The sequence below is a fragment of the Rattus norvegicus genome, chromosome X, assembly GCF_036323735.1.
Source record: "Rattus norvegicus strain BN/NHsdMcwi chromosome X, GRCr8, whole genome shotgun sequence".
Taxonomy (NCBI): Eukaryota; Metazoa; Chordata; class Mammalia; order Rodentia; family Muridae; genus Rattus; species Rattus norvegicus.
In genome coordinates, this window is record NC_086039.1 from 8867071 (window position 1) to 8881978 (window position 14908).

General features: G+C 39.8%; 1 pseudogene; it reads left to right on the forward strand.

The window, feature by feature from the left end:
* Nucleotides 1-13035: 13035 nt before the first annotated feature.
* Qprt-ps2 (quinolinate phosphoribosyltransferase, pseudogene 2) lies at nucleotides 13036-13900 on the forward strand (annotated as a pseudogene).
* Nucleotides 13901-14908: the final 1008 nt, after the last annotated feature.

Consider the following 14908-nt stretch of genomic DNA (forward strand, 5'->3'; position numbering starts at 1 on the left):
TATTGTTATTGAAGACCAGTTTTAGGCCATGGTGGTCCGATAGCATGCATGGGATTATTTCTATCTTTCTGTACCTGTTGAGGCCCGTTTTTTGACCAATTATATGGTCAATTTTGGAGAAAGTACCATGAGGAGCTGAGAAGAAGGTATATCCTTTTGCTTTAGGATAGAATGTTCTATAAATATCCGTTAAGTCCATTTGGCTCATGACTTCTCTTAGTCTGTCTACATCTCTGTTTAATTTCTGTTTCCATGATCTGTCCATTGATGAGAGTGGGGTGTTGAAATCTCCCACTATTATTGTGTGAGGTGCAATGTGTGTTTTGAGATTTAGTAAGGTTTCTTTTACATATGTAGGTGCCCTTTTATTTGGGGCATAGATATTTAGGATTGAAAGTTCATCTTGGTGGATTTTTCCTTTGATGAATATGAAGTGTCCTTCCTTATCTTTTTTGAAGACTTTTAGTTGAAAATTGATTTTATTTGATATTAGAATGGCTACTCCAGCTTGCTTCTTCTGACCATTTGCTTGGAAAATTGTTTTCCAGCCTTTCACTCTGAAGCAATGTCTGTCTTTGTCTCTGAGGTGTGTTTCCTGTAGGCAGCAGAATGCAGGGTCCTCCTTGCGTATCCAGTTTGTTAATCTATGTCTTTTTATTGGGGAGTTGAGGCCATTGATGTTGAGAGATATTAAGGAATAGTGATTATTGCTTCCCGTTATATTCATATTTGGATGTGAGGTTACGTTTGTGTGCTTTCATTGTCTTTGTTTTGTGGCCAAAACGATTAGTTTCTTGCTTCTTCTAGGGTATAGCTTGCCTCCTTATGTTGGGCTTTACCATTTATTATCCTTTGTAGTGCTGGATTTGTAGAAAGATATTGTGTAAATTTGGTTTTGTCATGGAATATCTTGGTTTCTCCATCTATATTAATTGAGAGTTTTGCAGGTTACAGTAACCTGGGCTGGCATTTGTGTTCTCTTAGGGTCTGTATGACATCAGTCCAGGATCTTCTGGCCTTCATAGTTTCTGGCGAAAAGTCTGGTGTGATTCTGATAGGTCTGCCTTTAAATGTTACTTGCCCTTTTTCCCTTACTGCTTTTAATATTCTTTCTTTATTTTGTGCGTTGGTGTTTTGACTATTATGTGACGGGAGGTGTTTCTTTTCTGGTCCAATGTATTTGGAGTTCTGTAGGCTTCTTGTATGTCTATGGGTATCTCTTTCTTTAGGTTAGGGAAGTTTTCTTCTATGATTTTTGTTGAAGATATTTACTGGTCCTTTGAGCTGGGAGTCTTCACTCTCTTCTATACCTATTATCCTTAGGTTTATCTTCTCATTGAGTCCTGGATTTCCTGTATGTTTTGGACCAGTACCTTTTTCTGCTTTGCATTATCTTTGACAGTTGAGTCAATGATTTCTATGGAATCTTCTGCTCCTGAGATTCTCTCTTCTATCTCTTGTATTCTGTTGGTGAAGCTCGTATCTACAGCTCTTTGTCTCTTCTTTTGGTTTTCTATATCCAGGGTTGTTTCCATGTGTTCTTTCTTGATTGCTTCTATTTCCATTTTTAATTCCTTCAACTGTTTGTGTTTTCCTGGAATTCTTTCAGGCATTTTTGCAATTCCTCTCTGTAGGCTTCTACTTGTTTATTAATGTTTTCCTGGAATTCTTTCAGGCATTTTTGCGATTCCTCTCTGTAGGCTTCTACTTGTTTATTAATGTTTTCCTGTGTTTCTCTAAGGGAGTTCTTCACGTCTTTCTTGAAGTCCTCCAGCATCATGATCAAATATGATTTTGAAACTAGATCTTGCTTTTCTGGTGAGTTTGGATATTCCGTGTTTGCTTTGGTGGGAGAATTGGGCTCCGATGATGCCATGTAGTCTTGGTTTCTGTTGCTTGGGTTCCTGCGCTTGCCTCTCGCCATCAGATTATCTCTAGTGTTACTTTGTTCTGCTATTTCTGACAGTGGCTAGACTGTCCTATAAGCCTGTGTGTCAGGAGTGCTGTAGACCTGTTTTCCTGTTTTCTTTCAGCCAGTTATGGGGACAGAGTGTTCTGCTTTCAGGCGTGTAGTTTTTCCTATCTACAGGTCTTCAGCTGTTCCTGTGGGCCTGTGTCTTGAGTTCACCAGGCAGGTCACTTGCAACAGAAAAGTTGGTCTTTCCTGTGGGTCCGAGGCTCCAGTTTGTTCGTTGGTTGCTGCCTACGAGCTCTCAGCGGAGGCAGCAACCAGGAAGATCTGCGCCGCCCTTTCAGGGAGCTTCAGTGCACCAGGGTTCCAGATGGCGTTTGGTGTTTTCCTCTGGTGTCTGAGATGTGTGCAGAGTGCAATCTCTTCTGGTTTCCCAGGCGTGTCTGGCTCTCTCAATGTTTAGCTCTCCCTCCCACGGGATTTGGGTGCAGAGAACTGTTTATCAGATCGGTCCCTTCAGGTTCTGCCGGTGTCTCAGACGCAGAGGACCTGCTGCTCCTGGGCCCTCCTCTACGGGAACCCAGAGGCCGTATACAGTTTCCTCTTGGGCCAGGGATGTGAGCAGTCGTGGGCTGTGTTGGTGGTCTCTTCCACTCTGCAGCCTCAGGAGTGCCCACCTGACCAGGCAGTGAGGTCTCTCTCCCATTGGGTTTGGGAGCAGAGAGCTGCTGCAGGCAGGGATCTGCCGGTTTGGGACTCCCCCCCCCGCTAAATACCAGAAGTGCTGGTCCTAGAGGAATTTTGCCTCTGTGTGTCCTGAGTTCACCAGGCAGGTCCTTTTAGTAAGTTTTTATTCCAGAATTCCCAATGGGGCTACAGTGAAATCTTACTCTTACTTTTACTTCTGACCTTACCATGCTTGTCTGACTTCCTTATTACTGCTTCTTTGGAGCACTTCTTTAGTTTTATCAGTCATATACAACCCTTCATATCAATGTCTTCTTGCAGGTACAGGATCTAGACCTATGGATATATTATGGGGATTATATCTATAGGGAAATGTGATCATTATTTTCCTGGGCCATTTAGGAAATATACATTACTTTTCTCTTCCCCATATTGCCTGCTAAGGACAGGGAGGTCAGTGCATCTGTCTACCACTTTCAATCTTCTGTTGATCAAAGGTAGTAACTTGTGTAGTCATTATTTTTCTTTCTTTTTTTTTTCTTTTGGTTGTGCCAGTGCCTCAATGTTTAAGGCAGGCTTTCAAAATATCAGGCAAAACCTCAAAGATAAAATGGAGAGATAATTGTGGAAAACATAAAATGGACTCTGAGAGAAGTATATAGAATAACATAACTAAAAGAACCTGCAGAGAGATACCCTAAAATTTCTGTGTGAAACCATACTGTGGCCTCTGCTTTAGCATTTTGAACAGTGGTTAGAGTTTAATGTTTATACCATACCAGCAGTCAGAGATTAGATTATGCTAGTAACGTGACATAGTGAAGATTTAGCATAGAACTCTAAAGATGTACAAGGAATTCCCAAAGCTATGAGCACAGTGGTTTGAATCTGTAGTCCTAGACTTGGAAGGTGGAGGCAAGAGGATTAAGAAGAGGGGGAACAAAAGGAGGAAGAGAGAAAGGAAGACAAAACAAAGGAAAACAGAAAGAAAAAAAGAGAGAGAGAGAGAGAGAGAGAGAGAGAGAGAGAGAGAGCACAGAAGAGTGCTGAGGCCAGAACTCTTTTCCAGGATCACTCTCAGTCTTCAAAGTGGATGCCACAGATTAAGCCATTCATGTGAGAGACTAAAACTATGACTGGTATTATTATTTTTGGCAGTACTGGGGATGGAATCCATGACCATGCATATGCAGGATAAATTTTCTATTGCTGACCTGTATCTCCAGCTTTTAAACCAGGAATTTTTACAAAACTAAATTTGTATTAAGTTCATAAATGTAAGAGTAATTTTATTTAATGTAAAAATGCAAATAAACAAAGAGCACTATGGTGCTCATGTGTTGTTTTTGCCTTCTCTTTCCTTGGCTTACAGATGGCTGCCCTCCAATTTTTTTCAGTATTAAGATTAAACCCAGAGCCTCAGGCATGCTAGGCAAGTATATTACTACATCACTAGAACTCTTACAAGTACATCAGTCAGATTGAATCGACTGCCTCTAAGATGTCATTCACCATAGCTATCTCTGTAAATGTCTAGATTCAAATATAGCCACATTAGAGGGTACAGCTTTGACACAGAGATTTTGATGAGACACCATTCATTCCACACAGACTATAATCACATAATTTTATAACAACTGATTTGTAGACCCAGTCTTACTTTGTAATACTTGCTACAAAATGAGAAAATATATCATTATGAGGATCCTCCTGTTTACTATTTTCATAGTTGTTGCTTTTCAGCTTTTTAAAACTCAGACCTATTTGTTGCCTGTACCAAATTCTATTGAGATGAAGTGCCCCAGAATGTAAAACACTGGAGGCATTAACATAGAGACAATTAGATATTAAATATTTGGACACAAACTTCCCTCAACAAATTACCCTAAGCTTATTATTAAATTTCATGTTTTCTCCCAATACATAGATTTCCCTTAGTGATGAATTTAGATATTGGATTAAATGGGAATATTTTTCTATGATCTGGCCTTCTGGATTTAGTTGTGTACTTGGAATATAGAAGCAGAAGTGATAATAAATGTCTTTGGACAATATCCGGGATATAGAAGAAGCAAGGATTTGAGGAACACACACATTATTCATAAGGGACTCAAAAAAGGGGAGAAAGTGTAGGAAAAATATGTGACAGTTTCACAGCCTATTTCAAACAAATGACAATTTATATCAATTTATAGCATTCATATTTTATCATTTTACCATGTAAATATTCAGAAATTGAGATGGTATGGATAATACCTAGATCTTACTAAACTCCACTAGCTCAGCACTTTCAGCCTTTTCAGTAATGAGAAAAATCATCCTATCTTAGTACCTATTCTCATTCTCAGGCTTTGCTGAAAATCATTTGTTTTAATTCATACAAGATAAACACAACGATGAAAGCATAGCAATGATTCAATATTTCTATTTTCCTAATCTTTTTCTGTGCATAAAACATGCCTCTAAGTGGAAGGGTTAACAGGAATGAAAAGTTATTTGATAAATATCAGTAAAGAAGAGAGTGAGTTACTAAATTGACTGGATGACAAAGCATTTTGCAACCCACATGCTTTCTTTCCAATTATTTGTTTTCAAGATATATGAGTGCCGACCTAATTGAATTAACAACTGACTCATCATTGAAGATGTTTTATGATAGCATTTCGTTTTTATGTTTCCTCTTTAAGGGCTTCTGTTTACCTGTGTTTTCCTGTATTTCTTTAAGGGAGTTATATATGTCCTTCTCAAAGTCCTCTAACATCATCATGTGTTGTGACTTTAAATCCAAATCTTGCTTTTTGGGTGTGTTGGGGTATCCAGGGCTTGCTGTGGTGGGGGAACTGGGTTCTGATGATGCCAAGTGAACTTGATTTCTGTTGCTTAGGTTCCTGTGCTTGCTTCTTGCCATCTGCTTATCTCTGGTGTTAGTTGGTCTTGCTATCTCTGACAGTGGCTTGACCCTCTTATAAGCCTGTGTGTCAGCACTGCTGAGAGACTAATTCTCTCCCAGCAAGATTTGGGTACAGAAAGCTGCGGCACAGTGTCAGCTCTTAGTGTAGGCAGAAACCAGAAGGATCCTGTTCCAGACTGCTCCTCAGTTTCTGTGCCTGAGGTCTCCAGGCTGGTTCCTTTTGGGACAGAAACATGAGCAGAAGTGGTGTTCTTACATGTGCTCTCAGGATTGTCTGTACTTCTGAGAATCCAGCTCTCTACACATGGGACCTAGGTACAGAGAGCTGTGTCCCAGGGTCAGCTCTAGGCGCAGGCCAGTATTTAGTTTTTATCATAAGACTTTAGATGGAGTGATTTATTTTAAAGAAGCTCTTTGTTTATTTGCATTTTTACATTAAATAAGATTACTCTTACGTTTGTGAACTTAATACAAATTTAGTTTTGTAAAAATTCCTGGTTTAAAAGCTGGAGATACAGGTCAGCAATAGAAAATTTATCCTGCATATGCATGGTCATGGATTCCATCCCCAGTACTGCCAAAAATAATAATACCAGTCATAGTTTTAGTCTCTCACATGAATGGCTTAATCTGTGGCATCCACTTTGAAGACTGAGAGTGATCCTGGTAAAGAGTTCTGGCCTCAGCACTGTTCTGTGCTCTCTCTCTCCTTTTTCTTTCTGTTTTCCTTTGTTTTGTCTTCCTTTCTCTCTTCCTCCTTCTGTTCCCCCTCTTCCCTTTTCTCCTTCCCTGAAAGAAAGAAATGCAAAAACAGATAGACTTTCCACTACTATGGCCTCTGTGTCACAAACAGGTTATAGACCTAGTCATGAATTATAACAATAAGTGTCATTTTATGATATTTTCCAGACAAACCATAAATTCACATTCTGAGATAACAACTCTTGACAAACTTTGTTCAGTACACGGCCACATTACTTGCTGTGTAAGTTAAAAAATTCTAAAAGACTGTCTTAGTATTTCTAATGCTGTGAGAGTAAAAAAGCAAGTTCATGAAGAAAGGGTTTATTTGTTTTATGCTTCCATATTATAGTCCAATATTGGAGGAGGTCAGGACAGGCACTAAAACAGGATCCTGGAGGCAGGAGCTGATTCAGAGGCCATAGAGGATTGCTGCTTACTGACTTGCTCATCATAGCTTACTCAGCCTGCTTCCTAAATAAAATCCAGGACCATCTGCTCAGGGTTGGCACCAACAACCATGTGCTGGGCCCTCTACGGTTGATCAGTAATGAAGAAAATGTCTTATAGCTGGATCTCATGGAGACATTTCCTCAAAATGAGGCTCCTTCCTCTGATGATATATGAAACCATCAGCCATTACAGACACCAATGAAAATTTAGTAAGGTATATATTTTCTTGATGAGTTTTGAATATCTGACAGCTTTAGCATTAACTGAATTCCCATAATAACTAGATCTACATTAATACATTATATTTATTCAGATTGAGAATTTTACAAGATCAACTGGTGCTACTTGAATTTTTTGTTATAATAGATGATAGTTCATCAATGTAACCATTATATGAACTTCACTTGTTAATATCTTAGCATCATTAATGCCACAATAAGAACAACACAATTACTTTGGTATAATAGTAAATTTTAATTTTGAAGAGTGCTTGAAATCATTGCAAAGAAAAATAAAAGTGTTAAACTGATATTGAACCACATTGTTTGATTTCTAAATGCCTGAGAGAATGGAGAAGGAAAAAAAATCATACCACATTTGAATCCAGAAAATAAATAGCCTCATCATACATCAGGGCAAAAAATACACGCAAGTGAACATTAAAATTGCAAATGAGTTGAGGGAAGAAAGAATTCTGTCTGCTTTTGTAAGATTTTTTTTGTATTGGGTTAGTGTATTTTTTCTACTATAAACTATAATGGATTTTCAACCTCAAGCATGAGCATGGGCATGAATTATCTTATTTCATGTTGTAATTATGAAATAGACATTTTGATTGAGACATGCTTTTTTGGAATTATGTAAATGCAATTTTATAAACGTCAATAATTAAAAGAAAAGAAATAGCATTTACAAAAGCAAAAGTTTTTGCCATGAAATACAGTCATATATTAGTTAATAGTAAGGATGCATTATAAGAAATGCATTGTTTGCCATTCCATCTTTGTATGAACATTCTGAACTACAATGACTATTGTATTCTAATCTTATGAAACTGGTGTCAGATATGCATCTCAGTGTTAGTGAAAATGTCATGTGGTATGTAAATTGTACATATTTAATTTATGAAGTGTAAATGCGTTATATAAGATAGTTCAGACTTGAGTTTTATAGTCTTATAAGAAGTCAGAACTTGTGAGATTGCTTGGGCAGATCTTGCTATGCTGAACTATATGGTTTCATCTAAGTGCCTCTGAAAGAAAGAACAATGATCAATAACAATTTACTTCATGCTTACTTCCTTGCTGATTCTTGTTTTTAAACAAAAACTGAATAAAGATTACATTATCATTATCACTGTCATTGCTGTGTTTGAAGATTTTTTCAGTTGAACCTTAATTTGACTGTAAATGTTATGCCTCCTTCTTTGTCCATACAGAGAAGCAAAAGAAAAGTGAGATGGAGGCAAACCAAGGATATAACACAGATCTAAATCTTTGACCTCAGGCAAGTCATGCTAGTACTACCTGTGTGTGTGTGTGTGTGTGTGTGTGTGTGTGTGTGTGTGTGTGTTGCTGGGAATAGAACCCCATTCTTTGAACATACAAGGCAAAGGTTCTATCACACAGTACTCTTAACTCTGGGTTTGGATCTTCATTGTAATTAACAAAGGACTTAATATTTTTTGTTTAATCCTTTCAGTTTATCTACTCTGCTTATATTTCTATGTAAATCCTCGAAAGGAGCTCTTGTTTGCTGTCATAGTTACTGTTCTATTGCTGTGAAGAGACACCATGACCAAGGCAACTTAGAAAGGAAGGCATTTAATTACTAGACTTGATTACAGAGGGTTTTCAAGGGTCAGTCTTTGACCACCATGGCAGAGAGTATGGCCATACAGAGACAGGTATGATACTAGAGCATATATGTTGAGATAATAACCAGAATGCAAAAAGGAGGGGCTGACAGAGACAGAGACAATGAGAGACAGAGTACACATCTGGTATGAGCTTTTGAAATCTTAAAGCTCAGCCCTAGTGACATGCCTCCTCCATCAAGGCCACACCTCCTTCAACAAAGCAGTAGCTCCTAATCCTTCCCATACACATTCCCATTAGTTCTACTAACTGGAAACTGGGTGTTCAATATATAAGCCTATGGGAAATATTCTTATTCAAACTACCACAATATCATTAAAAATGTTTTCACAATTGGCTCATATACAAAGACATAGTGGAAGAAAGTATGAATGTTCTATAATTAATTCTTTACATGGGTTAATGAAACATCTTATGATTACTGTCACTGTGCTTTGTTTGCTCAGTTTTATCTTATAGATCCCGTGTGCTACAGAATTTAACAGCATCTCTAGTATAGTTTTTAATGTGTAGTCAAGTTTAAGGAAAGAGTCTTTGACATAATGAAAGAACAGCATGTAATCAATATGAATAGTAAGTATGAATTTGTCAGTGAGACATGTGAACACTTCTACATCATCTTTCAAATCAGAAGCCACTAGGGTGTTATTATAGACCTAGGAAAATATACTGAGTACTTTTCTAAGAGTGGATCTTACTGAGAAAGTTTATACCAATTTCATTGGCTGTAGTATCAAAACCACCCATACATCCTTTTAATGTTTCAAGAGCCATAACTGGAGCCATGACACAGTGCTTATGGTGTGGAACAAATGAAAATACCACATGTATAAAAGTACTTAAACACTGATAGAATGAAAAAGGTTTTGCTAAATCGTTTCATTAAAACTCTGGGCAAATACGTATGATGAATTGGGAAGATTTTAAACCTATGGATAAATATATATCTTAATTTATTTTATCTCATCAATTTCACTTTATCCAGAAACTCAACTACCTGGGAAGTCCAAGAAGATTGGGCTGTGTGAAACAGCTTGAAACAGTTGAAAGTGGTTGATTAAAAGGACTAGCCTATCTTCAGTGAAATACCTACTACATTCATTAAGATAAGATGCCAGATGTGGCCTGAAGGAGTCCCAGAGCTGGGAGGTAGAGATTGGGATGGTAGAGTGAATTTACTATGTTTGCTCCTCTCAGCTTATTTAGTGACAAGACATAGGCAACATGGGTCCATGCTCCATTTTTCTTAAGACAATGAGAAACTCATAAGTAGAGTGAACTTCAAAATTTGTCATAGCACCAGATAGGGTGGCACATTTAAAATAAACCCAGCATTTCGTAGGCTGAGACAAGAGGATCATGAGTTTCACAACAGCTTACACAACATAGTGATACCTTATCTCAGAAACAACATCAAAAACAGCCAAAACAAACAACAAAATACACAACAAAGTAAGAATATTATCCTCTTCAAGATATCAATGATAGTGGGATGTAATGCCATTAAATTTGTCTTTACCCCTTTCTTGTATGCTGAGACAAAGTCTCAGGCTATCCTTCAGTTTGTATTTCTTCTGTCTCAACTTGCAGATTCCTAGGATTACAGCCCTATGTCACTACATTGGAATTCTTTAAGAACAAAATTTCAGAATGGTGGAGGCCAATGGAAAACATTTATCTAATAGAGGCAAAGTAGATGCAGTAACACAAAATGGGTGGGTGGTAGAGTCAAAGTGACAATAAACCTTGTCAATATAGGGATTGTGGAGATGCATTATTTATCTCAGTGTTCTTAGTACTGCAATAAGACACACTTCAAGTTTGCCAATATCGAATTCTGAGGCAAGATTGCCATGATGGAATTTTTTTTTGGAGCATGCTTTTGGAATCCATCCTTATGAGAAAGCTTGATCTTGAGAGAGGTACCTGAATTATCTACACTACTACCACAATATTGTAGGGCCTGTATAATTAGGGATGCATGAAATGAAAACTTAAGGGTTCTTTGGAGTGTCAGTTGTGTTGGATGGTGTTTTGCTGAGGCAAACACATGAAGGCGTACTTTCCTGAAGTAGACACAGGTGAAAGGCTAAGGCAGAAGAAACATTTCAGTGAAGCAGACACAAGTGAAAGGATGTTCTATTAAAGCAAGCACACGAAAGGACATGTGATGAAGGATTCTTCACTAATGACATGACACACATGTATTGATCCACCTTACATTGCTTGGTTGAGCTGCATTTGTTGGGACTTCATAGAAAGAAATGCTCCTTGCTGCTTCCTTGAACATGGGCTGATTGGCAGAATGATACCAGCTGAGACAGACAGAATGTGCCTGAGGCAAGACTTGTGGAGAACATACAATGTTTGGAGGGAGTATAAAAAGAACTTGATGGACAGTAGTAGAGGCTGAGCTTAGTTTGCTTATAGAGCTAAGTGTGCAATGCTTGTTGGTCTTGCATATTTGCTGATCTTCACTTAGCTGAGAGAGCCACAGGTGAGAACTGCCCCTGACGTCCCTGATGGTCAAAATCACCTCCTGTGAGGAGACTGTTCCTTCTAGGTCCTACTACCTGTTCCTATTCTCACACTACCAAACTGGACTTCTTATATAGCCATGAAGTGTTTGCAAGTGAATGGAGCAGCCACTGCTGAATCGTGTGAACTGAACTACTGCCTTCCTAAAAATGCAGATAGGAGTTGCTCCAAAGGACCCTTTGTAAACAGGTCCAGGTCTTCCGTATTCTTTCTATGCCACTACCTCTGGTAAGTGGTGTGCTAAAAGGGTGGTTAAAGCATTAAAAAAAACCCAACATTAAAAGTAGACTTTAAAAAATTAAAAGATACAGATGCATTCCCTGAGGCTTCTCTGGAGGAGCAGAACTGAAAGAGTGAATGTATATTAAATGGGGAGTTGTTAGATTGGATTACATGATACAAGCTGGGTAGTCCAACAAAGGCTTCCACTAAAAAGACTGAATCTTGTAGGCATTCAGCACACAAGGCTAGATGCTGTAGGATTCCCAATATTGTGTTTAAGGCCTGGAGAATTCCTGAAGAGCAATGTATCTTCAGCCCATGTTGGAAAGCTAAAGAAAGTAGGGTTAGGAATCAACCACCCACCCCCTGGAGCGTCTCTTCCCTATCAAGATAATTAAAGTATGGCTACTTTAAAAAGGCAATTCGAAATACTAACGTTGCCATGATGAGAGGGATCATTCCCACCCCGCTTAATTTGCCTCTTTGTCTTCTTCAATATACTTCTGAGTTTGGGAGACTCACTGTAGATTATCACAAAGCTAATTAGATGTTGACTTGTATTTCAGCATCTGTTGCATAGGAAATCCCATCTATAAACCAAGTTAACATAGCTTTACATGATCTCTAGAGGCTTCTGACCTCTGTGTCATATCACCTTCCTACCTCTACAGAGAGCAACTTCCTCTGCCTTGCCTCAGCTGGAATTATCTTTGGTTTAACCTAAAACTGCCTCCCCACTTTTCTATCCACACTGAGAAAAGTCTTGTGGGAAAGTACTCCAGCTTGTTCTAGAAATTCAGGGTCAAAATGTCCCAGGTCACTGCATGGTTTTGGTTTCTGTTGAACTGCTTGCTTGCTTTTCTTCTGTAACTGGCAACCAGGATAGACTTTTCCTGTGTTCTTTGCTATCTTAGTTAGGGTTTTACTGCTGTGCACAGACACCATGACCAAGGCTACTCTTATAAAGCACAACATTTAATTAGGGCTGGCTTACAGGTTTGGTCCAGTATCAAGTCAGGAATATGGCAGCATCCAGACAGGCATGGTACAGGGGTAGCTTCAGAGTTCTACATCTTCATCTGAAGGCTGCTAGCAGGATACTGACTTCCAGGCAGCTAGGACAAAAGTCTTAAAGCCCACACTCACAGTAACACAACTAATCCAACAAGGCCACAGCTTCTGGGCTGAGCATATATAAACCATCACAGTTTCCTTTAGGAGCTCCCTGTAAAACGCATCCAAGCCTGTGCTGTGAGAAGCATTTCTCTTCAGGCAGTCAGTCAGTAGCCAGCTTTATAGAGATTCTCAACTTAGACTTTGGTCATGCTGATTGGTCTTTACCTCTTTACCCTGCAACAATTCTTCAGTCTTCCCAACATTTTTATGACTTAGTTCTATATGGAATCTTTGTTCTGTTTGAAACTTCTAAGGCACTGTATTGCAAGTTGAATTCTCCTGGAAGTAGACTAAAATGGAGATTACCATGCAGAGTATTTAGTAAATGTGTAGAAGTCAGGGAGCAGGGTGGAACAGATGAAGAGGTCAGGTTGCAGTACAATTATCAACCAAAGTCTCAGGAAACCCCACATGGAGTTCTAAAGGCAGAACAAATCCAGACTTCCCTAAGAAGTCCTGAGCAACATTCGATCTGAACAGTGGTGGACACACTAACCTGCTGGCTGCTCCAAGTCACCATGGACCTTGAAGGCCTGCAGTTCCTGTTGTCCCCTGCAAGTCTGGCAGCCCTGGCGAACAACTGGTTGCAAGAAGACTGCCCGGACCTCAGTTTTGCATCCTTGGTTACAGAAAGGGTCGGCCCTCTTGCACGCTGCTCTGTAGGCCAAATACTCAGTGTTCTGGCAGGACAACATTTCTTTGATGCTATCTTCACTCAACTCAACTGCCAAGTGTCCTTGTTCCTCCCAGAGGAGTCGAAGCTGGTACCTGTGGTCAAGGTGGCAGAGGTCAGGGGACCTGCCCACCACCTGCGGCTGGAGGGATGGGTGGCCCTTAACACCCTGACTCCGCCACAGTGAGATTGCCAGTATGGCAGCAACAGCTGTCGAGGTGGTCAGGAACACTGGCTGGGCAGGACACCTGGCAGGCAACTAGGAAGGCCACAGGACTGGTAGAGAAGTATGGATGCCTAGTAGGTGGGGCTGCATGCCACCCCTACTTCTTGGGAGGGTTGGTGATGGTGAAAGACAACCATGCGGTGGCAGCTGGCAGCAATGAAAAGGCAGTGTTGAAGGCCTGGCAGGCAGCTGGTTTTCCCCTGAAGGTAGAGGTGGGAATGTAGCAGCAGAGGCTGGGGCTGACCTGGACAATTTCAAGCCTGAGGAGCTGCATCTCACAGCAGCTGCACTCAAAGCCAAATTGCCCAATATGTCTGTGGAAGCCAATGGGGGTGTCTTACTGGACAACCGTTCCCAGTTCTGTGGAACGAACATTGATGTCATCTGGTTGGGAATGCTGACCCAGGCTGCTCCAGCCCTGCATTTTCCCCTCAAACTGTTTGCTGAAGGAGATACTGCAGTGACTCATGCTTGCCAGTCCTAAAGCCAAAGAAGATGTCACCAGAATGGATTACTGTAGCTTGTTGGGTCCCTTGGGTTACACATCATTAGGTTCAGAAGTCAACAGAACATACCTAACATTACCTAGGCTTCCCACTAGCTCTGCCATCTCCACAGCTTTTGTTACTTGCCAAGGCTGACTTTGGTTTTGCTTGCCTCAGTTTTCTCATCTGTGAAATAGGTCTAATAAATGTTCTGCATTCTGGGCTGTTGAACACACACACACACACACACACACACACACACACACCCTCAAATCCTGAGCATTGTAGGCCTTTTCACTGCTGTGCCTATATCTTATTTAACAGGGTTAGCTAAGAAGTCTCTAACTGAATCAGTCCAGGCTGGGATGAAAAACAGTGGCTCTTTACTAGGAGTACTCTGAGTAGCTGGGAAAAGAAGTCCTTTAAATTTTTAAGTGAAACCTGCATTGTGTACAAATCACAAGAGCTTGATATAAAAGGGAGGTGAAAGGAAGGAGTATAATCCAGAGACTAAGATGGGAGAGTCTGTAAGACTGATCCATCCCAGGGGCAGCTCTTTGTGGGCGATGTGGTCTCAGTTGGTGTTTACCAACTCAGATGATCAGATCTCGGTTTCTCAGCTGTGCAATTTCAGATCTAGTCAGGGAATATATAGAACTGTATTTATACTCACACATGGTACAAATTTACTGTAAACTATGTGATTGCATTAAGTATTCTCTTTTTTTAAATTATTTCAGAGGAAAGGCTTCCAAAACAACCACTTTATGGTTGTTATGAACATCTTTGCAAGTGTACTTGTCATAGCAGCTTGACTCAAACCTCTGACTCTTTAGCTTTATATGAGGGAGAAATGAGAAATAATGAGAGAGAGACACATACAGAGAGACAGAGACAGACATAGAGACAGAGAGAAGAGGAAGAGACAAAGAGAGAGAGAGACACATACACATACACACAAACACACACACACACACACACAGAGAGAGAGAGAGAGAGAGAGAGAG